At 49.3% G+C, this 23,354-nt stretch overlaps 1 long non-coding RNA gene across 2 annotated transcripts; it reads left to right on the top strand.

The window, feature by feature from the left end:
* The first annotated feature begins 280 nt into the window (after window positions 1-280).
* Window positions 281-1,021, top strand: LOC135383834 (uncharacterized). Of its 2 annotated transcripts, XR_010420094.1 has the most exons (4): window positions 281-389; window positions 585-710; window positions 813-926; window positions 1,001-1,021. It is a non-coding gene; the product is annotated as an uncharacterized LOC135383834 (long non-coding RNA). The 2 variants fall into 2 exon arrangements; XR_010420093.1 differs by lacking the exon at window positions 1,001-1,021 and having other exon boundaries at window positions 813-984.
* The last annotated feature ends 22,333 nt before the right edge of the window (window positions 1,022-23,354 follow it).

Below are 23,354 nucleotides of genomic sequence, written 5' to 3' on the forward strand. Positions count from 1 at the left end.
ACACCGTGCGCACCCCATCCGCAGTGTGTCCACAAAGAGCCGTTTCAGCATCCCTTTTCGCCCTTCACACTCCAACTCGTTCTTCTCTCCCGGTCTGTCGTCTGACTGCGTCGCCGCCTAGAGCTGAAATCTGCGCAGAAGGCTTATTTTTTCCGCAACGCGCAAAAGAGAGAGTCACGTGATGCCATAGCCTGTTGTGCGGCGGATGATTTCAAACGCCGCTGGAGACGCTGGAGAAACATGGCGGCGTCTGGAATGGCTCGGAGTAATACAGTAATTTTCAACGCGAACAGCACCAGTACAACTTGAATTTTGTGAAGAGTTAGGAGCATATGCCTTGTACGTAACGGATTCTCCATCGGGGGCCAATGTCTATGACCCAAATGCAGGTAAACGGCCGTGGTGCCTTTGTTTCCTTGCGCTCGCGTTTAAGACTCATTTGTTCTTTAAGTCGCTTTAGCCCACTGGCTAGTGAAAAAAAAAAAATGCAATCGATCCTAGCTGAGCTTGTAATATAGGCATATTAGCATTGCGTGCTACTTTTATTTTGTGGTTCATTCACTGTGTTCTTGCTGTTCTTTCAGGCATAAAGGGCTATACCGCTTAGCATCGGTCATTCATTGCTGCGTGCGTCTCAGCGTCTCACAGAGAGTGTGGAGTGTTTTCTCTATGAGCAGTCTTGGAATTATTTACTGTCTTATGCGTTACAGGTAAGAATGTTAGGTAAACGAGAAGTACGGCCAAACGCTGATATGCGTATGTGCCATAGGCAGAGACCAATGATGCCTGATTATGTCTGTTGTTTTTATCAGTGTGCCTCGGTGGCAGAACTTGGCCAATGAGTTACAGAGGCCGGAAGACACAGAAAGGAACAATATCAAGACACCGGTAGCCATTCACAAGACGTGAAGGAGCGTGAGGATACAGTTGCGTCGGTTTCATGCAAGATGCCAACTAATTATACGGCGAGTAACATGGATGTTTTTTTTTTCTTTTCTAGATAACGTGGTGATATGGTGATCACGCTCTGTATGAACTGGAATGATCTGGATATGGCACCTTGTCACGTGTTTTCATTATTTGTACTGCTTATGTGCCGGCAGGCATGTACGAATGCACATGTAAATAAAGTCCACATAGAAATAAAGTATTTTGGTTGCACACTTGCGTCCTTCTGTTCATCTGATGATTAAAATTGCGATATTTCCATAGCCGCGCGATACCTATAGGGCCGAGATAGAGATCCTCCACAGGTCCCTCGAAGATCCGCATCGGCGGTCCTACGACGTCCATTTCGCATAATTTTCTCTTGATTAGCACGGTAGTACGGGCGTAGTTAAAACGTAATCGGGAGCAAATGTGTACGTTCGTGAGACGTACCCAACATCCACAACCCGACGTTCGCTGGATGTTGACGGGCGGTTAATGGTTCTGTGGATATCAGATCTTTGAATTAGTGCGTTGTATCAAATAAATCTTTATTTTACCCCAAAATCGCTTTAGTTATTTTGAATACCGAGTAACGGCGGCAGGCCTGAAATCCAGTAGAAGTCGATGGTAGCCAGGACCGACCGAAAAGCCAGCCAGACATGGAGGCTCCTGATTGGCCGACTGGTTGTGCATAATATCCACCACGTCGCAATTTCATTGGTCGTGTGCCCAGTGTTGTGTGAATTATCTCAAACTATGGGCTCTATGGGGAGCTGTTGGAGCCTGACAACACTATCCATCACAGAGTTTGGAGCTCACTACAGCATCAGCAAGGACATCGTTGGCCCCATTCGGCAGGGCACCCTGTTTGTTCCGCTTTCCTTGGGGACTTCCAGACCCAGTCTTACAGGGAGAAGCACCGCGCTTGGAGAGAGAGGGAGTTGAAGTCATTTCAGTGTCTATGTCAGGTGAAGGACAAATAGGGATAGGCGTACAGGCTAACGGGGAGTGTAGGCGATGGGGAGGGGATGGAGGCACCGTTGAAGGCGGGAGAACCTGCTCACCCTCAGTCGGGAGGGACGACGGAAGAACATTGGGAGCAGCACGCGTCACGGTCGAGACCACAGTCGAGACTTCATCCTGCAAAGCAGCAGACAAGGTGGGAAGGAGAGAGCTGATGGAGGAAATTTCATCTCTTAGTTTGACAACAGCATTATCCACGGCAGAGTTAATCATCCTTTCAAGCCTGTCGGAAACATGCCCTGCAGCATGAACCATGGAAGCGAAGGAGCTGCCACGACCCTTCAAAATAGCAGTAGTGTCGCTACGACAGCAGTGACGAGAATCCGTAATCTCCAACACGGAAGCCTCATGGTCGCGTGAAGGGCAGCTTTGGTAATCAGCAAGGTGCGCTCCACCGCACAAACAGCGCTTCCAGAGCGAGTCTGGAGGGCAGTCGGACTCGTCGTGGGAGTTAGCGCACCGACGACAATGCACCCCACACTTGCAGTGTTTAACAACATGCCCGAAGCGGAAGCAACGTCTGCACTGAAGTGGCCTGCGCATAAAGGGATCCACGCGAAATATTAGCGGCAACGACTTCATGTCTGAAGGTCGGTAGGTTATGACCAGCAAAAGTAACAATTACCGACTCTGTGGGAACACAGTCCCCGTTTACCGCGCCGTTATGCGAGAAAAGATCGAGGATTTCTAGTGAAGATAGTGCCACATTCAGTCCCTTCACAATGCCTTTGACACAAGTCAAATGAGGGGGGATAAAAGCTTTCTCTGGGCGTCCACCGAACGACGAGGTCCCGAGCATCGAGTGGATAACAGCGACATTTGTGGATCGACAGACAATCCCGTGACCGCCATACTGGCGCACTTCAGAAATGTCCCTATAGTCGTCTGTAATACCTTCAAGGCATTGTGTGAGGAGCTTAGGGTTCTTCGCGCAAATGGAAGAGCCACTCAAGGGTCGCCGGACAGCAGGGATGGACACCAGCCATGGACTCTGGATGGACACCAGCCATGGATGGACACTGACCAACGCCGGTCAGCCCCCCGTCGGGCGGCATTGTGTAGTCGCGCAAACGCCGTCCCGTCTCGCTTACCTCAGGCCGTAGAGGTGTGCCAACAGCACCGTGTGTCGGAGATGTCCGGCGCACGTTAAGAGAACCCCAGGGGCTGAAAAATTATCCGAAGCCCTACCCTGCGGAACGTGCAGCATGTCGCCACGTCACATCTTGTTCATACTAAGCGTTCGCCTTTGGTGGTAGCTCCAAGGTCGTGCTGAAGACTGGGAGGTGGTGGTCGAATCCTACCACCGGCTGTGCTGTCTGAGGTTTTCCGGCATCAAACCTTCCAGACGATGTCGGCACAGTTCCCCCTGAAGTCGGCCTAGGACGCATACTAGCCCCGCCTGTCTTGTACTCCTTCCTGCTGTCCTCTTTCCATTTACCTGTCGTACGCCTTTCGTCTGTACGCCGCACATAGCCACAGCTGTCTCGCGGCGCTAATACTGAATCAAAACAAGGCATTTTGGATACTGTGAGCAAGGTGAATCTCAACGAAACTTCAACAAACACCTATTCATTCAGGACGTTTCATGATGTCGGTCATAAATCCCTGCTGCTCTGCTTTTGGTGCATGACCGGAACCGCCCATGCCACTCACTTGGACGTGGGCAAAGGAGCTCATCTGTGGCTTGCTGCTACTTCGATATCTTCGAGATTTCAATGAGATATCTTACGTATTAACTGAACGCATAAATGCGGGTCTGGCAGACCTTTCCTATCAATAAATATATATCCCCCCCCCCCATAAATGCGTATGACTAAAGACAAAGGAAGGAATGAGCTTTCTCGTCGATAGCGGTCCATGGGAAGAAGAGAAGAAGAAGCGGTCGTGCTCAGAAGAAAATTGGAAGAAGAAGGCCATTGCTCTGAGGTAGAAGAAGAAGAAGAAGAAGAAAATTTTACATGGGGCTGAACCCTGGCCAATCGCCCTTTGTGGCTTTTGGTCACTGTGCTTAGTGGTGGAAGAAGAAGAAGAAAAAGAAGGTTCCGAAATGTGGACAGACGACACGGAGGATGAGATTCTGCCAGTTTCTGTGGAACATCTTGAAGAGAGTTGTGAAGCTGGTTCAACTCAACACTTCCTTTTCGGCAAGACGACCATCGTAATACTGACTTTCATTGCTGTGATTCTCTCGGGTATCCTTCCATATCTTGCTGTAAGGTCTCTGCTCATGGAACGGCAAAACAACGATCTGAAGCCGAAGATAGACTTTATTGACGACGTCCAATCTGGAACCATTCCTGACAGTCTTGCCGAAAACTCTTCCATCAATGCTCGAAGGCCAGCTGTTAACCACGTCTTTATGCCGCATAAAGCTCATCCAAGACGTTCAAGATCATCAACGGTATCGACAAATGCTCCTGAGAAGCTGATGCATCAACAGATGGAGCGGTCTAGCTCATGCTCTTCAGCCCGCTGCAAGCACGAGGCGAAGAACATCTCGAGCCTGCTTGACGATTCCGTCGATCCATGCGGAGACTTCTATAACTATGTTTGCCGCAAATGGGCTTCCGCTGTGCATCCACCATCCGGTACGCCGAGTGTATCTGTTGACACTTTGACGCAAGACCTCCTCACACGACTGGTTGATGTGGGGTTCCGGCGGTACGTTGAAGATCTGGAGCTAGTTGCAGACCTGTACAATGAATGTCGTTATCATAAAACAGGCGACGTTGAAAAACCACTGTTCGATCACATTGTCCATCGAATGGGAAACACCAGTTGGTTCCTCAACATCCGGAATATGGTGACGGGGCTTAAAAAATCACTATGGCCATCATTCACGGACATCTCCGACCCAATGATCTCAAGAAACATAGGTACATTCTACAGAACCGTTAATGAGCCTGCACTGTTCTCGATAAAGCCAGCGACGGACATGGACTTCCCTAACGAAACCCTTATTGGCATTGGCTTTCCAAAACTTGTCTTGGGCTCTTTTCTGTCAGAATTTGATAGCAGCAACTACAGTTTCATGTTGGAGGCTATGAACATGATCTTTACAGAAAACAACCTCACAGAGGGTGTGAACGTTGACGTGTTAAACATAGAACGCCTTCTTGCATCGGCCATACGCAGTAGTCCACCAGAAGCCCCGCGGATGATGCAAATAGGAAACCTTCCCAGTGTCGGCAAACTTCGATGGAATACGTTCTTTAAGGCTCTGATGGCGGAAGAGGATATGACGTTCAATCCTATTTACGTCGCCGTCGACTCTGTGCATTACCTGGAGGCCCTTCAAGGCGTTTTACGCAACTTGGAAAACTTTGAAATCCTCGCCTACCTGGGTTTTAGAGCTAAGCTCGTCCTTGCTCCCCTGCTGCCTAAGAATCGTAATCTTGACTTTCTCGGAGCCCTGGCTGTGTCCAGGTTTCCCGAATGGCATCCCCCGCTGACAGGAGAGCACTACTGCGTACGCTTCTTCGATAGGTTCGAGCCAATAATGTCACTCTACGCTGCTCGCGATGTAATCACCACAGTCCTCCACCACATAAATACTACACCACTGGTACAAGCCGTTAGAAAAGCCTTCTTCGACGAGCTTTCCATCTTGTTCTCAGCTGACTTCAGAAATTACCTCCTCGAACAGATCTCCGAGGCGAAGTGGACGTCTCTTATGCCAAACTGGGTACACAAGGAAAGGTCACGTAAAAAATACCTGGATTTCTTCTACTCTAAAATCCAAGGCCAGTCGGCATTTCGACAGTTTGCCCACCTGATTCAGAGCAAGAACAGCAACGCCGTCGCTCGTTACCTCCGGGGAGAGTACATGGACGTCGCATGGGACGCTGGACTGCTAAGAACAACTGCATCCGCCTGTAGGGAACGAATTGATGTTCCCCCTGCATCTTTCGACTTCTTCAGGGCTAGCGCTGATGAGCCGGCCTTGCGTCCGTATCAGATGGCGAGACTTGGCCCGCGTATACTTACCAGCGTGTTCTCGCTTGTGTTTCAGGAAGCCTTCAGCTATCTGTTTCATGACGGCGGCCATACCACATGGAGACACCTGAACTTAACACGGTCCTGCATTGTAGATCAGTTTAAAAATGACGTGCACCAATCGCGCACAAATGCGTCGACCATTTCAGACGCTTCCGGCTGGTCTCTCTTGGCAGATGCTTTGTCTGTCGACCCGTCATTCAAAGCATTTCTTTCCATCCTGAGCCGAGAGACTCCTCTCGAGGGACTTGAGGGCTTCTCGTCGGAAAAAATGTTCTTCCTGTACTACGCTCTGAACTACTGCGAGAGCAGCGAATCAGCCTTCATGTCGAAGCTTTTGAAGTACACCAATGAAGCACCAGCTTGGTACAGGGTCAACGGTGCACTTCGAAATTCGAAGATATTTACTAAAGTATTTGATTGTCAAGAAGGTACTTTTATGCATCCTGCAAAGCGCTGTACTGTCGTTCCATAATCCATATAATGTCCATGTAATATGTGTAATACATTTTGTCGTTTTTGAAAATACAATATTTATGCAGAAAACTTTTGTGTTGTTGACTTTCAGATAACTGACGACCGATAATCTGATGTGTGTCGAATTTGTTGAGCTTATTCGTGTTTCGTATGTGTTTGTATGCCATGCATCAGTAGTTTTTCCAAAATCGCAAACATGGAGAGTGGGGTGTAGAAAAAAAAAGAAAGCAAAAAAAGGCGTTTATCACTACAGCTATGTCGTAAAGAAAAAGTTTGGGGTGGGGAGTGCTTCAATTGAGCCTTGAGATTCCAATACATAAGTACTGTGTACTACATATATATATATATATATATGTCATGACGACGATGTCGACGCAACGCGGCCAGCCTCATCAACATCGCTACCGCGCGCCACGCTCGGTCATCAGTTCCGTTAAGCGCACAGCCCAGACCAGCCGGTCGCGCTGATCGCAAAATAAACCGCTCTCCTCTTACGTCGGCTAGGCCTCATTCATTCTCCCTCATATATATTTCAGTGCTCTTTAGCAGACAGCTGCCGAAGAACAACCTTAACATGGTGCATAGACTTGTTTTCGTCTTAGTCTGCGCAGAGAAGCGTTTGACCATATCTGAGTGGCATGTGTAGCTGGTAGAGGATAGCAGATTGGAGTAACCACACGCCGGCACACACTGTGTCCACTGTGATGCAGAAGTCGAAAGACGCAGGGAGAACATCAATTTGTTCCCTATACAGGCAGATGCAGTTGTTCTTAGCAGTCCAGCGTCCCATGCGACGTCCAAGTTCTCTCCCCATAGGTAACGAGCGACGGCGTTGCTGTTCTTGCTCTGAATCAGGTGGGCAAACTGTCGAAATGCCGACTGGCCTTAGATTTTAGAGTGTCCACATGCTTGCCAAAACAATCATGCTTTCGAAAGCTGTCAACGACCACCCGTTCTCCTCTCCTCTAAACAGATTCAGGCGGCCTCTTCGTTTTGAAAATGGCGTGCTATAATACGACAAACCATGGTGCCTTGTTGCCTATCGAGGACAATCTGAGTAACTAACAAGAGTTGAATGCGATTGCGCAGTGCCGCGAGAGTGTAACAGCCAGTGGCGGATGCGAGAGGGGGGCGGGGGCGGTTGGGCGATCGCCCCCAAAACGCAGGGTTATACATTAGTTTTCCTCCACTACCCAATTACGTGCTTCGACAATGAAACGCCGCCCCCCCCCCCGTAAAAAACAGAAAAAAGAGAGAAACGCCGGTCTCGATCCGCCCTTGGTGTAAGCATTTAATCAGTAACGCTCTGAGACCACCATACATAGAAATGTGCTGAATGTAGAAGAATGTGCTATCCCTTATTTCTATTTCTTGGAGGTCCAACTGGGAGCACATTTTGTGAATTGGACTCTGTCGTTTCACTGAACGTTTCTCGCTTGAGGAATCGCACTCTGAAAAAAAGGGAGTAACGGGGGAGTAACGGGGGAGCACCTTTACTCCCTCTTCCCTATAAGTTACTCCATTTAATTTCTGTTACTCCCCACATTTGAAATTTACTTCGTCGCCCAGAATTCTTACTCCCTCCTCTTACTCCCTGTTTGCTGTGTTACTCTCCACACTTAGAACTTACTCCTTTGCCTGGAAATCTTAATCCCCCTATAAGTTGGATACTTCCTCTTACCCTCCCCACTTGAAAGTTACTCCCATGCACTATATTCCCAACCCCCTGTACTCCAACTGCTTACTCCGTCCAGACAATGCTTAACAATGCCTGTTATTGCGGAGACACTTTGCTTCAAGTTTTCCATGGGCTCCGCAATGATTTTTTTCAGGGGCAGCGAGCCCTGTCTGGGGTGAGAGTGGGGCCAGATATCAGCAATTAATTAGTCCTCTTGCCTGATATCAGTTTAATTTGCAAATGAACACAGATGTAATGAGGGAATTTGCAGAAACCAGTCTGCAAACATTGCCGAAACGTAAGCCAGAAGCTGGATGTTCATCATTCTGAAGTTTGTCATCTCGCAATGGGCAATAATATTTTCTACAGAGAACACGTGAGATAACCTGCAGGGCAAAATGTGTAGTTGGCACCCTGTCAGCTGGTGTCGAAAGAAAACAGTCCCTGTAGGCAGCAAATTCCATTACGAGCAATTAATCAGTACCTTGGCCTGATGTAATGAGAGAAATTTGCAGAAACTAGTCCGCAAACATTGCCTAAACGTAAGCCAGAAGCTGTGCATGACATGACAGTTACATCCCCATAGGGCATTTTATCAACTCCTCTAGTGGGCGTTACTGTTATTCCATTTCACGGTATTAATGGGGTTCCATACGGTAGTGTCACTGCTGCACTCTCAGAAAAAAAAAAGGAGTAACGGGGAAGTAACTTCCCACATTTATAAACAATAATTAATTTATATACAAATACATACACACATAAAACATAATAAATTTACTCAATTTCTACTCCACCTGTTAGTCGCTTACTCCCTCTTTCTTTCTGCATTCACCATGTAACTCCATCACTGAAAATAGTTACTCCCTCTTGCTGGCCAAATTTTAATGGAGAAGGGATGTGTGACATCACCCTCCTCCTCGTACAGCCACTTTCGAGTTATAAACGTGTGTGCTACAGCGCAACCATCCATATAATCGCCTCATTTTTGTTTTATATTCCATGGTTTTGCACCAAGGCTCTCAGTTGGTGAAGTTCTCACCGTTACGTGAGAGCACATCGTGAAATGTGACCTTCTGACACACTAATTACGTCGAATACTTATCCCGGAGTTTACCGCGTTCGAGAGTATTTCCCAATGAAGTTCACAGTTGGCAATACAAAGTTTACTGAGGGAAGTTCGGATGTTTTTTCTAGTGGGTTGTCCCGTGGGATCACCGAATTGAGATGCAGATACTACCCCCCCCCCTACCTTTTGTACACTGTCATAACACTTCCCTTTCTCTTTTATGCACAACTTTTCTCATCCCCATCGAGTATGTACTATTGCGAGTCGCTTATAAGCGGATGCACAGATATTCCGAAATCAGAAATTTCACACATGATTCCAAAGCAGCTGGAGGGTCCAAACGGGAGTGTTCTACGGGACAAACCATTTACTCCCCTAAAGGAGTTGTGACGACACCATTGTTTCTCAGAGTGTGCTCCCACAGCGGAGGCAGTGTTCATACCTTACCCGGTATTAAGAGAACTCCCTTTGGACCATACCGAAGGAGGTGGTCAGGACAACATCTGCAGGTGCTGGCCCGACCCCCCTTGGTGGTGTTGTTACAGCTACTGCAATGGGTGTCACGGTTACACCCCACAAATGGAGTAGCATGTTACTCCACTTACGTGGTGTAACTTTTACTCCAAAATGGAGTGTTCCTTGGGACAAGCCATTTACTCCCTTAAGGGAGTCGTGACGCCACCCTTTTTTTTCACAGTGCAGGGGCAGATGCATGTGGCGAGAAGCCAAGAGGCGATGCTTTGTTTGTCTGTGACACACAGTTTCTCAGGCGAGGGTCACTTTAAAACCGCACTCCCTGCTACAGTTTCGTTGGCCTTGCGATCGCCCCAAAAACGGCAGGTTATACATTAGTTTTCCTCTCCTACCCAATTACGCTCTTCGACAATGAAACGCCCCCCCCCCCCGCAAAAAAAAAAGAAGAAAAAAAGAGAAACGCTGGTCTCGATCCGCCCCTGGTGTCAGCATTTAATCAGTAACGCTCTGAGACCATACATAGAAATGCGCTGAATGTAGAAGAATGTGCTATCCCTTATTTCTATTTCTTGGAGGTCCAACTGCGAGCACATTTTGTGAATTGGACTCTGTCGTTCCACTGAACGTTTCTCGCTTGATGAATCGGGGGCAGATGCATGTGGCGAGAAGCGAAGAGGCGATGCTTTGTTTGTCTGTGACACACAGTTTCTCAGCCGAAGGTAATTTTAAAACCACACTCCCTGCTACAGTTTCGTTGGCCTTCAGTTTTCCTTTGGCCAGGCCAGGCCTTCAGTTTGGCCTTTTCGTTGGCCTTATCGCTCCTCAGGTGTATCCTACGCGCCTCCTTTATGGGCCCTCGCCAAGCCCCAGGTATTGACGAGCGTCCCTGGCCTAGGACGAAAGAGGGAGACGCCGTTAGCCGTTACGCGCCGGCTCGTCCTCGAATACCTATCGGCGCAGCATCAACAGCGTCAAGCGATCTATACAGACGGATCCGTAACACTTGATGGGGCCACTGCAGCCATCTACGTCCCGCAAGGTAACATCGAGCAAGTTTTCAGACTCTCCCATACCACCTCCTCCACCGAAGCCGAGCTCTTCGCAATCCACGCGGCCCTCATGCACATCACAACATCGCCCCCAGGAAAATGGACGATCCTGTCGGACAGCAAGGCGGCACTGGAGACACTCGACTCACACTGCACCAAAACAACCGACGACCTACACACAATGGCAATGTCCCTAGCCAACGCCGCCCTTGCTTCCGGGTACAATATATGTCTCCAGTGGATACCCAGCCACATTGGCCTCGGCGGGAACGATCGAGGCGTGCACACGAACAACACGACGCCGCGGCGCGCGTACCGCTCACCCCTTCGGCTTGCCGCATCCAAATCCGCCGTTGGGCCGCCCAAGAGGCGCGGTGCTTTATTCGAGAATCCGCCCGTTTCAACGACTTCCTTCGCTCCATCGTCCCGGCGGTGGAGTTCTCCCCACCATGACGTCTCCAACGGCCACAAGAGACACTCCTTCACCGACTGCGCCACAACTTGACATACACGCCACCGGTCCAGCGCATGATGAGGAGGCAGATCTCGGCCCTCTACGACGTTTGCGAAGTGGTTGCGGACACATCGCACCTCCTGCTGACCTGCCCCAAGTACACCAACCATCGCGCTACCCTTTTCCGCTGCCTCGAACGTTTCGGGCACAACCAACTGTCGCTGACCGCACTTCTTGGCCCTGTGCCTCAGCACCAACAGTGGGCCGTCACAACTGCTTTACTGCACTTTCTGAAGTGCACTGGCCTGGCCTCAAAGCTCTGAGCTGCGCGCTCCAGGAGTATCACCTTCTTTTTGTTTCTTCTCTTTTCTCTTTCTTCTTTCTTCGTTGCTTTGTTTTTATTTCTCCCTTCTTCCTTTCCTGTTCGTTTTTCTTCCTCTTTAATGGAGTCTCACCATTTTCCTCTTTTTCCTTTTCTTTCTATGTATTATTCATTTTTTTTTAATGTACTGTACTTATACTACTGACCTTGGTCGACTTGTCGACTTGGTCTGACTTGGCCGACCTTGGTCTGGCAGACCTTTCCTTTCAATAAATATACATCCCCCCCCCCCAATTACGCGCTTCGACAATGAAACAAAAAAAGAGAGAAACGCTGGTCTCGATCCGCCCCTGGTGTCAGCATTTAATCAGCAACGCTCTGAGACCATACATAGAAATGTGCTGAATGTAGAAGAATGTGCTATCCTTATTTCTATTTCTTGGAGGTCCAACTGGGAGCACGTTTTGCGAATTAGACTCTGTCGTTCTACTGAACGTTTCTCGCTTGGTGAATCGGGACAGATGCATGTGGCGAGAAGTGAAGAGGCGATGCTTTGTTTGTCTGTGACACACAGTTTCTCAGCCGAAGGTCATTTTAAAACCACACTCCCTGCTACAGTTTCGTTGGCCTTACAGATAATAGTGTAATGAAGGCGTGACAGCACAGCCAGCATTTGAAGTGATCCAAGGGGACACGGAGAGGTTGATTGCAGCTACACAATGTACTGAGAGTCGAGTGCAATAAGGGTGGACGGTATGTGTCTTATCAATGTTCTTTAGTTTCACGAGTCTGTTCAAGGCCTTCCATCTACCCGCCCACCCCTATTGCACTCGACATTCAGTACATTGTGCTGCTTGGGTATGGTGGCCTGCTACTCCGCATTCGTGTCTGCCTGTCGGCAGAAGACACGAGCTTCGTGTACATGAATGCGACAAAAGCGGTTTCTATCAACTTATCCGAACCAACCCTCTCCGACAGCAGTTCCACGTCAACCATTCCACTTGACGGGATAGGTGTGAGAGGTACGATAACTCGATACGATGCTCTTCTGTCGCATTCATGTAACCGCAGCTACAGATTACGTACGTGTTTCCTGGCGAGCGTGCGAATCCCAGCTCTCATCACAAGAACGCCGAGATTGGAAGCGTTCTAGCGCTTCGATGACCAAGCACTGGGATGATCGATTGGCGCACGACTTCAAATAACTTTCATAGTTAACGGGCTAGCCGTTATCTTTAAATAATTGGGGGTTTACGTCGCGAGACAACTGAGGCGGTTATCTTTGAGACGCGTGCACGATCTTGGCCGTTCATGGGCAGCACGGAGGCTGCGAAGTGGGCATATACAACAAGCGTTGCAATTTGTTATTTACTCGTTATCCTTTGCGATCATGCGTGGCTCGTGTATCCACTAGATAGTTCCCTTTAACTACAGGCTTTTCCGTTCTTACAGTGCCATTAAAGCATCGGCACCAAAAATGACAACGAAAATACTGATATGAGAGATGAATGTTGCTTTGTAGCCTTAGGATGTGTGGTAAATCGTGAGGTGAACCTCATTGCACATGTGAATTGCGCATTCTATGGCCTTCATGCTCAGCTAGTGGAAGACAAGCTCATGACGAAAGAGGTAAGCAACAGGAAAGGGACATCGTAATGGCGAGTAACCGCGGGGACGGTGTATTTCTTAACACGCTGAGGGGGGGGGGGTATGTTTAATACAGTGAAAAGAGGAAATGTCAGCCAGGTTAGTGCCAGCTTGCTATTCCAAAAAAGAAAGAAACTGAAAATAAACAAAAGGAACGAAAGAAAGGAAAGGAAAAAGAAAGAAAAACAGTTAGTTCAGTGCAGGCACGACATGGCCCAAGAATAGTCCAGTCAGACGCCAGACACAGGGCCCGAGTCTTTCAGGAAGCGGAGCAGTGCTGTGGTGACGGCCCACTGAGTAGGCCGAGGGACGGGACCAAGGAGGGTGGCCATGGATATTGTGTTGCAGCCCAGCGGCATTAGACGGCTATGGAGGGCTTGCCGTTGGGGAATGTGCTGCTTGCAGTGCAGAAGACAATGAGGAATGCCGGCCACCTCGCCACAGCTGGAACACAAGGGGGAGCTGTATTGGCCCATTTTGTAAAGAAGCTATGGGGTGCGGGCAACGCTGAGACGGAGGCGGTGCAGCAGTGATTCCTCCTGACGACTGCAGCGACACGCAATGAAAAAGGCAACCGAGGGGTCGATGGACTGCACGAGACTGTTGACGTGACGTGACGTGACATGACACGCTGAGCTATGGCTCTCTATTTCTCTCTATACACTGTTATTTTGTTCACACAGCGGGTGTAGCCTGCTGCACTGGCTGCCGGCATGTTGCTGATGAGGGTGATTTGTGTGATCGCTTTCACGCAGAGTGACGAGTTTCGCGCAGTACACTGCATTATACGCCTCAGGATGTACGGAAGGTGAACAATACTCAAGACTAAGCCGCAAACTGCTCGTAACTTGTACATGAACCAATCTGTACTTGCTATTACTCTCCCTCCCCTCCCTAATGCTAATAAGATCTAAGTCTATCATTCATAAATAAATCGGTAACTTTTAAAGTCATCATCTGTACAATATTTTGATATTTTGTTCTGGAAGCCATGACGACCATGTACTGGTCAGGCCACCCTAATTTTGGAGGTCGTTGCAACACGTTGTCATGAGGGCCGGGTTCGGAGACGCTTTCATTACAGGTGATGCCATGGTAATCATAACTGACTTGACGTTTGTGTGGCAGTGCCACGGACGTCTTTGTCATTCGTCATTGTCTACCTCGGGACTATCGCTGTCGATTCCGAAACTACAGTGCAGGTTGACTTATTGTTCATCACCGACAATGACGCCGAAAATCCAGCGTGAATTAGTAAAGTTGCTTATGTGCAATTTGATTTTGGCAAGATGATCATCGCAAGAGCAGACGACGGAGAGCATTCCGGAGTTCCCATCCTCTGGAAACGTCACTTGGACAAGGCCTATCAGTGAGTGCTCTTTGACGCGGACAAGGCCAATCAGAGAGCGACACAGAGATCTTGGCACCTTTGCGTCCAAAGGGGTGCCGTCCAATATATTGCTCCCTAGACGAAAGGGTGCTGGGCGAACACAATGCATTCTGGACAGGTCAGGATGACATGTCACTGCAAACGTCAGCGCAACGTGGCCTCAAAAGATGGCCGACCTGTAATCGACGGTCAAACCGTTTATAAACAGCGCGTTTGCTCGCTCTGTGCGCCGTTTTCGACCCCGGTAACTCGCAGTAAAAAGCGTTATATATAATCTCGCAGTAAAACGCAAAGTTTTGTACACAGGGCTCGTACTGTTCACCACCTCCAAAGATGTGATGACGACCCCGCGTTAAGACACACTGAGCCGCGCTCTGTGTCGTTAACAGTGCACCCTTCCACCCCTCAGGAACAGTGAACTCACCCGCTTCCGCCAGGCACTAGGGTGTCGCACCGAAGAAAAAGTACGTCGCTCGCGTGTTCCGTAAACTTTTGTCCCAACCTATACGTGTTTGTACAGTCAGGAGCGTAACACCGTGTTCCAGGGTATATGGTCTTGTCAGCACCCACACTGGTAAGCGAAAGTCGGCGTATTTACCCAGGTCTTTCCACTTTAGTATGTTGCTGTGCGAACGCGAGGCAGACGACTTCGGAAACAATAACTTGCGCTGCGTTCCCATTCGTGCGCCCGGCTTACGTCATTCTGGCTTAGCTGCAGTGTGAGTGCGATTTTTTAAAAGTCGTTTATTTAATAAGTAAGCTGTTTTCGGAAGATAAACTTGACCAAGTAGACTGTGAAACCATGTCGAACATTACCGTATAGGTCTCATACACGGCTTTCCGGATGCAATACTCCCTTTAAACATGCCCGTGTAAGGTGCGTTTCCACTATGCAGTTAAATAATATAGCAAACAGGTGTAGGGAAGGAAGAATTAAAGTGTAAAAAAGAAAAGTAGCTCAACCCAACTGTAGAACATAGTGAAACGACAAAAACTACAAGGAATAAAGCATCTCAAAGTAATACCGGAGATACAGTGAAATATGATGAAGCGCAGACTCCGCACGAAAGCACGGACGTTGTTTTGAGATCGAATCAGTTTTTGACACTGAGTTTTTCCGTTTTTCAAAATATAACAAGACATAGATATTAGGCAGGTTTAGCAAACTGTTGGTAACGTTATCGTGCCTATCGGAACCAATCGCAGTCCTGTGTGTCTCCGACCACTGATTGGTTTCGTTTGATACTGTTCGACGCAAGCAACGTTGCAACGGTTTGCTAGAACTATCATCACAGCCGATGTTCCGCATGTGGTGGATAAGACTGAATACAGGCTTGCTAATGCCTAAGGCGTCATGGATGTTCCTTGATGGATCTGCTTCATCATCACATTTAGTTGAAGCTTGCACGACACGATGCCCTCCTGCACGTACGATCAAATGGAAAGCTCCGTCTTAATGTGACATAGGATATTTGGAGAGGTTATCGCTACCACGAGATATGTCGTCATCAGCTGGAGCTGTTGGCGGCAGAGGTCGGCACTTTGACTCCCGCTCAGTCATGCCCAGTCATCTCCCACGTAGATCCTCGTTTGCTCAATGCTCTGCTCAGTTCTACATTGAGCATGAGTGACCACGAGTGACCATGCTCATGCAGGACCTCTCAGACCCTTCAGAGGTACTAAAGTGTCCTCTCAGACCTTACAGATTCTCCTGAAAGGTCCTCTCAGACCTCTTAGGAAGTCTTGAGTGGTCTGTTAGGCAGATTCGCATAAATACTTGGCAACACTGATATATTTTCATATAAATACTTTGGAAATAGATGTAGTACATGTAGATACGTCAAATGCGTTCGTTTCCAAATTTCACAGTTGCATGTACCAGGGGCGCCGCTAGGCAATTTTTCAGGGAGGGGCAAGATCTCGGACCCGGGCACCACTGCACAGACCCACATTATTATCCCCGGACAGGTCGTGTGCTGTTTGTGGCGACGGAACGCAAAAGAATAGTAGAAGAAACACGGCGGAAACTTTCAGAGATGTGCAGCCTTGACCACGTCGGCAGGGCTCAGGCCAAGTCACGAAACAAATGGATAAACAAACAAAAACAAAACAAGGGTCTGAGCCGTGAGTTGGGGGGGGGGGGAGGCAAGTGCCCGGGTGCCTTCCCTCGACCGCGGAGTACTCTGGTGACTGAGCCTCGCTTAGAGGCTAGAGGTTCTTCATTTGGTTTGAAGGATGAGCGCAATCTTAAAGGTTTCAGGCTGCACGTGTGTCAGCAATCGAATGGCATCAACGTACTCATTTCTAGACGAATACCGCACTCTGTACTAAATATAAGCCTGTGAATCTGAAACATCAGAAAGACGCCAGGACCGATGTCTAGATCAAACAGGAGCTGCGTGAATGACAAAATCGTCTAATTAAATCATTTAATCATTAAAATAATCACCATGATGAAGGAACGCTGTTACTTCGTAACGGTCTGCTTACTGTTCATATAAACAGTTATTCAGTCTATATCGATCTTAATTATTTGCTCATTCAATCTATTTAGGGTATTTAAAAACTGTATTTATATTTCGCGTTTAAATACTGCAGTTACAAAGTATTTATGCCAAATATTAAAATACGTATATCAGCAAAATATTTTGTATTTATATTTAAATACAACAGAAATGTATTAATGCCCATCCGTGCTGTGTTGCACATTCAGGAGTACAACACAGAAAGCCGACCGTGAACAACAGTTCCCGTACTCGCTGCACATGGAGTGCCCCATGTTCAATTAAAAGTGCAGTTCACAAAGCGAACGGCGCAGGTATGATATTAACGACACTAATCTCAGTTTTAGATAAACTTTTACTTGGTACAGTATGTAAGAAACAGGGCAGCTCGGGGCATTTGTTTTAGGTGGGACACATATCGGGCTTGCTATTGGGGGGGACTCGTGCTCGCGCTTGCTCAGCACGGACGCTTATTCTGTTGCTCCTGCTTTCCCCTGCTAAGCCTAAGCCTATTGCTTTCATATTTGTGGCCTTCCTCGGCTTCAGCTCTGTAGGCCTTTGTGCCAATGGAGCGAGGACGGGACGGTCGCATGCCGGCCATGGACCGGCCACCCGACGGAGATGATCCTTCCACGATTCATCATCCGCCTCTACGTGAGCGTAGTCGCTCTCCGATGGTTCGAGACCCAGCAGCGGAACCGCCGTCACCTCCGTCTTCCGCCACCGCCAGACCACCTGTATCACCCCAATCCAGCCTATCTCTACCACCGTGTTCTGGCGATGGAGGATTGACAAGCGTGTTGACGTTGAAAGGTCAGCTGTTGCACAATGATTGGTCCGAGACGACCCAAATGTACACCACTGTTGTCACTGATCCCGCGAATGATCAGGAAGAGGAGCAGGACATTGGGGATCCTTTTACCCTTGTCACGTACAAAAAGAACAGGCCTCAGGGCATTCCAGTTCTGTTCAAGCCGGTGCAACCGGACAAGTCCTTCTGGAAGGTGAACCCCAACCTGATTGCGAAAGACATTCGGTCTGCTGCGCAGGAGCTAATAGCGCACCATCGTGTAAATAAGGACGGCTCGATGTGCATCTTCGTCACCACGGAGGGCGCAGTCTCCAACCTCCTTTCACTTCGAAATGTCGCTGGTATTGACGTCGAAGTCAGCATCCCTTCGTCATATGTGAAGAACCAAGGAAAAATCAATGACGTTCCGCTTGCTTATACCAATGAGGATCTCACCTCCTACTTAGAAGGCGAAGGCGTCATAGCGGCTCGTCGGCAAATGCGGTACATCTCCAATGACGACGGCTCGGATCGCTACGTCCCTTTGAGAAGTGTGATCCTGACGTTTCAGTCCAGTCAAAAGTTACCTATGGAAGTTCACTTGGGATTCTCAATCCATAAGGTACATGAGTACGTAGAAGGCCCGCTACAGTGCTTTCACTGCCAAAGGTTTGGTCACCTCGCACGCAACTGTCGCTGGCCCCAACGCTGCAAAATTTGCGCCGGCCCACATAATTTCAAGGAATGCACGGCTCGGCGTCAGCCGAAATGTGCTAACTGTAGAGGACCCCACGTTGTCTCGCATTCCCAATGCCCTTATAAGCGCCAAGCTATCAAGCGTTTTCAAGAGTCTGTTATCAGCATATCCCAACCTGTAAGAGACCATCATGCGTCCGATACTCGTGTGCAACATCACCGCCCCCATGTGTCTGCCGGCCCCGCTATGTCACCGCGGCCTTCTCGAATTGGACAGAAGTCCCCTCGTCAGCTTGATGGCGACGCAGCTCGCGTCTTCCACAGTAGTAATTGCAACAAGACGCTGATGCCACCTACACCTGACGCCGATACACCCCAGCTTTCACGGGCAACTTATGCTGAGGCTATACGAAGGCCTTGGAAATGCGCTACGCCGAAGCCAGTGGTTTCCCGACGATCGAAGCACGCACACACCGCAGTCTCGAGTGACAGTACCACAATTTCTGTCCTCCTCCCTCTAGTTCTGGCCGCACTCAAAGCGATTGTGTCCTCTTTCCCTGCTGCTGCGTCCTTACCCGAAGTTCAGCACCTTCTTGCTGCGGAAGGAGTGCTAACATCCCTGCATGGACAGTCTTTATAGGAGAGCCACAGTGCTGCAGTGGAACGCGAGGGGCATTCGCAATAAGCTCCCCGACCTCAAGTTGTTTCTTCTAAAATATCCCATTCCCATACTTGCCATAAGCGAAGCGTACACTAAGGACGACTTTAGACTCAGCGGGTACAACGTATTTACATCTGGTAGCCAAGGCGTATCAAGGACTGTGCTTTGTGTTCGGAAGGACCTAACGGCTGCCCGGTTACAGGAGCCGCATATTTCTTCCGCTGACCAAGTGAGATGCAAGGTTCGACTGGGCAACATTGTACTTACTGTTGTAAGTTTGTATCTCCCGCCCTCTATTACCTTGTCGCAGCAGAGCATACGGGACATATTTCTTGGGCTACCACCGCCGTTCCTGGTAGTGGGGGACATCAATGCCCACCATCCACGGTGGGGAAGTGCACGTACAGACAGGAGGGGAATAAGATGGGTTGACGTCATCGACGAAATGGACCTGTGTCTGCTCAATGATGGTTCACCAACGTTCCTGCGTAGAGATTTCTCAACTGACGTCCTGGACGTGTCCATCTGCTCAAAAGATGTTTCCAGGAGTCTCTCGTGGTCGACTGATGTCGATGGGAAAGGAAGTGATCATTTGCCCATCTACATTTCATGCGACAGGTATACTGGCCAACCCAGGACCAAATTTGTTAGGTTAATTAACTGGAAGGACTTTCGAACGTCTTGTTCAGAATTGGCGCAGCCGAACATGTCAGCAGAGCAGCTAACCGAAACGCTGACTACTTCTCTTCGATGCTGTTCGCGAACCGTAAAGGTCGCGACAGGACATATGGGAACAAATCCTCGCGTGGAACAACTACGAGCGCAAAGGCGGAGAGCTGAACGAAAGGCTAGACGATCGGGGCTGTTTCAAGACATCATAGAAGCCCGGCATGCTGCCAGGGTAGTACAGAAGGAACTAAAGAATGTTGACAGAGAGCGCTGGCGTCAATTCTGCGCAACGCTGTCGCCTTTTACTCGCGCTGCCAGAGTGTGGAGCGTGGCCCGGAGTCTGAGAGAGACCCTCCCGCCCAAAAATCCTTTGGGAGTGCTAGCGCTGTCTCTCATGCGGTCCGAGAACTCTGTTGCGGTGGACTTCTGCAAGATTATATCCGCAAATTCGCAAGCTTCAAACACTGACATATTCCGCGCTTCCACTTCCGAGATACAGGAGGCGATCTCACGAAGAGAACCAGTGGTGAACGAACAGATGGATATGGACTTCACATTGGGTGAATTCAGAGCCGCGGTGTGCCTGTCACGAGTACACTCGACGCCAGGTGGAGACGGAATCTCCTATCGAGCCATCCGAAACCTTAGCGACGGCTGTGTTTCCTGTGTGATCCATGTCTTCAATACATCATGGAGAAGCGGTGAAGTGCCGCAGTCTTGGAAAGATGCCGTAGTAGTCCCGCTGTTAAAGCCTGGAAAGCACCCATCTGACCTGTCATCCTTTCGTCCAGTTAGCCTGACGAGTTGTCTTGGTAAAGTCTTGGAGCGAATGGTCTTGCATAGACTGGAGTGGTGGCTTGAGGGTCATCGTACCTTCCCCGAAGAGATGGCAGGCTTCCGTCGGAACCGTAGCTCCATAGACTCTGTTCTCGATCTCGTCACCACCGTCGAGCAAGCGAGGAGCCAGAAGAAAATAGTCATGGCAGTGTTCCTGGACGTCAAGAGAGCCTACGACACCGTCAGTCATGCCAACGTTCTGCATCTTTTGTTGCAAGCAGGCGTTCCCGACAGAATGTTCTTGTGGCTGGCTGATTTTTTGCGCCACAGAACACTCTCTGTTCGCACAAAAGAAGGAGTCACTTCGAAAGTTGTCTTGACTCAGGGCGTACCACAAGGCAGCGTTTTAAGTCCTATCCTTTTCAACCTTGTAATGGCAGGCCTAAAGTCCTGTATCGCCCCTAAAGTCAATATATCTATCTATGCTGATGACGTCTGCATTTGGACTGTTGGGAAATCGAGGCCTGCAATCCTACGCCGTCTTCAGCATTCCCTGGATAACATCTTGCGGTACCTAACGGAGGCAGGCATGGATATATCAACTGAGAAAACAGCAGTCATGGCTTTCACTCGGAAGCATATGCATCGGTATCAGCTCTTCCTTGGCGATACGCCTCTTAGGCTGGTAGCACACCATAGATTCCTGGGTGTCATCCTAGACTCCAACTTGTCCTGGAAGAAACACATCGATCACCTGGACACAAAGGCACACCGGTGGATTTCCGTCATTCGCCACTTTGCTGGGCCGAAGTGGGGAATGAATGAGAAGTCTCTTCTGGCCATCCACAAAGCCCTAGTCCGAGGGACTCTGCTATATAGCCTACCAGTCTTGCACGGAATTTCACAGACGCAAGAACAACGACTGCGGTGTATTCTAGCACGGAGCTTAAGGGTATGTCTTGGCGTCCCGAGAGCCGCGGAAACGCGGATGGTGATAGCAGAAGCCCGCGAAATACCCATTGAAGTCTTACGGCAGAGGGAGACCATTCGCCATTACTTGCGCCTCAGAGCACACCACCGCCGCCATCCACTAATAGCAAAAGTTTGTCGCCGGAAGCAATGTAACGCATACAACTGTTTCATGGAAGTGAAACCTAAGGTTCCCCCGTTTTCTGCAAGATCAGTGGTGCCCACGACGCCTCCGTGGTCGCTTCCAGTGCCCTCGATCGCACTGTCAATTCCTGGTCTTAATGTCAAACGAAACCAAGTGCCTACATCAGTTCTGAAACAGCTTGCAGCGGATATGATGCACAATCGCTATTCTGACCACACTGCAGTTTTCACTGACGGATCCTCCAGTCATGAATGTTCATCGTCTGCATTTGTTATTCCAACTGACGGTGTGTCACATGGATACCGTCTCTCACACCGCACATCATCAACGTCGGCTGAGTTATATGCTATCCTGTTGTTTCTACGTAAGACGCCCTGTGACGATCCGCGGGCCTGGGTCATCTACTCAGATTCAAAGGCTGCTCTTCAATGTATAGCCAACATGGGAATACGTGGATCGCTCGCCCCAGTTGTCACTGATATCCTCCATCAGGCTCAGCGGCTAAGCGATCACGGTCATCATATATCCCTGCAGTGGGTCCCGGGTCACTGTGGTTTGAGCGGAAACGAAGAAGCCGACAGAGCGGCAACGGCTGCCCAACAGTCTCGGACTGTTGTACCAACGGTGTTATCAAGAGGAGACAGGCGATCACTTCTGAATGAGCTCATTCAGCCACTAGCTCGCCAGCAGTGGAGTCGGGACATCACTGACAGGTCTCTCATGTATTCGGTGGATCCCACTATGTCCTTCTCAGTTCCTGACCGTTTACCACGCTATTTTACGTCCCTCCTGCACAGGCTTCGTCTCAACGTTGCCTTCACTCCCCAATTCAAGTGCCGAATCGGATACTGTGACAGCTGCCTATGCGCCAAATGTGGCGTTGTAGCGAACATTGAGCACGTCCTACTAGATTGTAAGCTCTACGAAACGGAGAGGCGGCAACTCTGTGCTCAGCTGAGTGGTGCTAGCCGACAGACGTTCAACCTGGCTGCAATTCTTGGCCCATGTCAGAGCCATGTCCAACATCGTCGAGGGCTTCTGATGTTCTTGGAGTTCCTCTTGGCTACCGGCTTGCTCCAGACGCTGTAGGGTCCTCCCCTGCATCTCAAGGACCATTGGCGCTTCTTTCATATGCTTCTTCCTTTTGTGCGACGTATAGCGTTGCGCAACCAGAGGACGGGAGTTCGAGTTGTACTTGCACATAACTTCATTTTCATATTTCACATCTCATGCTTCTCGTGTAATGGGGTAGGGTACTGCTCTCAAGCGGTGAATCACCCCAGGTCATAGTCATGATTTAGTTGTTGTTGTTGTTGTTTGCTATTGGGGGGGGGGCGGTAGAAATTCAACGTCACTGCAGGTGTTGCGGGTAAAATGCGGGGACAGTGCGGGTGTACCATCATCACACGGCGAGGTTGCGGTGTGTGGGTGCGGAGATGAACTTACTCACCTGTAATGGCAAAAGGGCAAGGGTGCAGGCCAACTGGTACCTGGTGAAAAAATGGAACCCGAGAAAGGGACAGAGGAGGGACGACACGACACGTTCTCGAACGTGTCAGAACGTGTCGTGTCGTCCCTCCTCTGTCCCTTTCTCGGGTTCCATTTTTTACTCACCTGTGCTCACCTGCATAGATGTC

Source organism: Ornithodoros turicata, chromosome 2 (genome assembly GCF_037126465.1).
Source record: "Ornithodoros turicata isolate Travis chromosome 2, ASM3712646v1, whole genome shotgun sequence".
Classification (NCBI taxonomy): Eukaryota; Metazoa; Arthropoda; class Arachnida; order Ixodida; family Argasidae; genus Ornithodoros; species Ornithodoros turicata.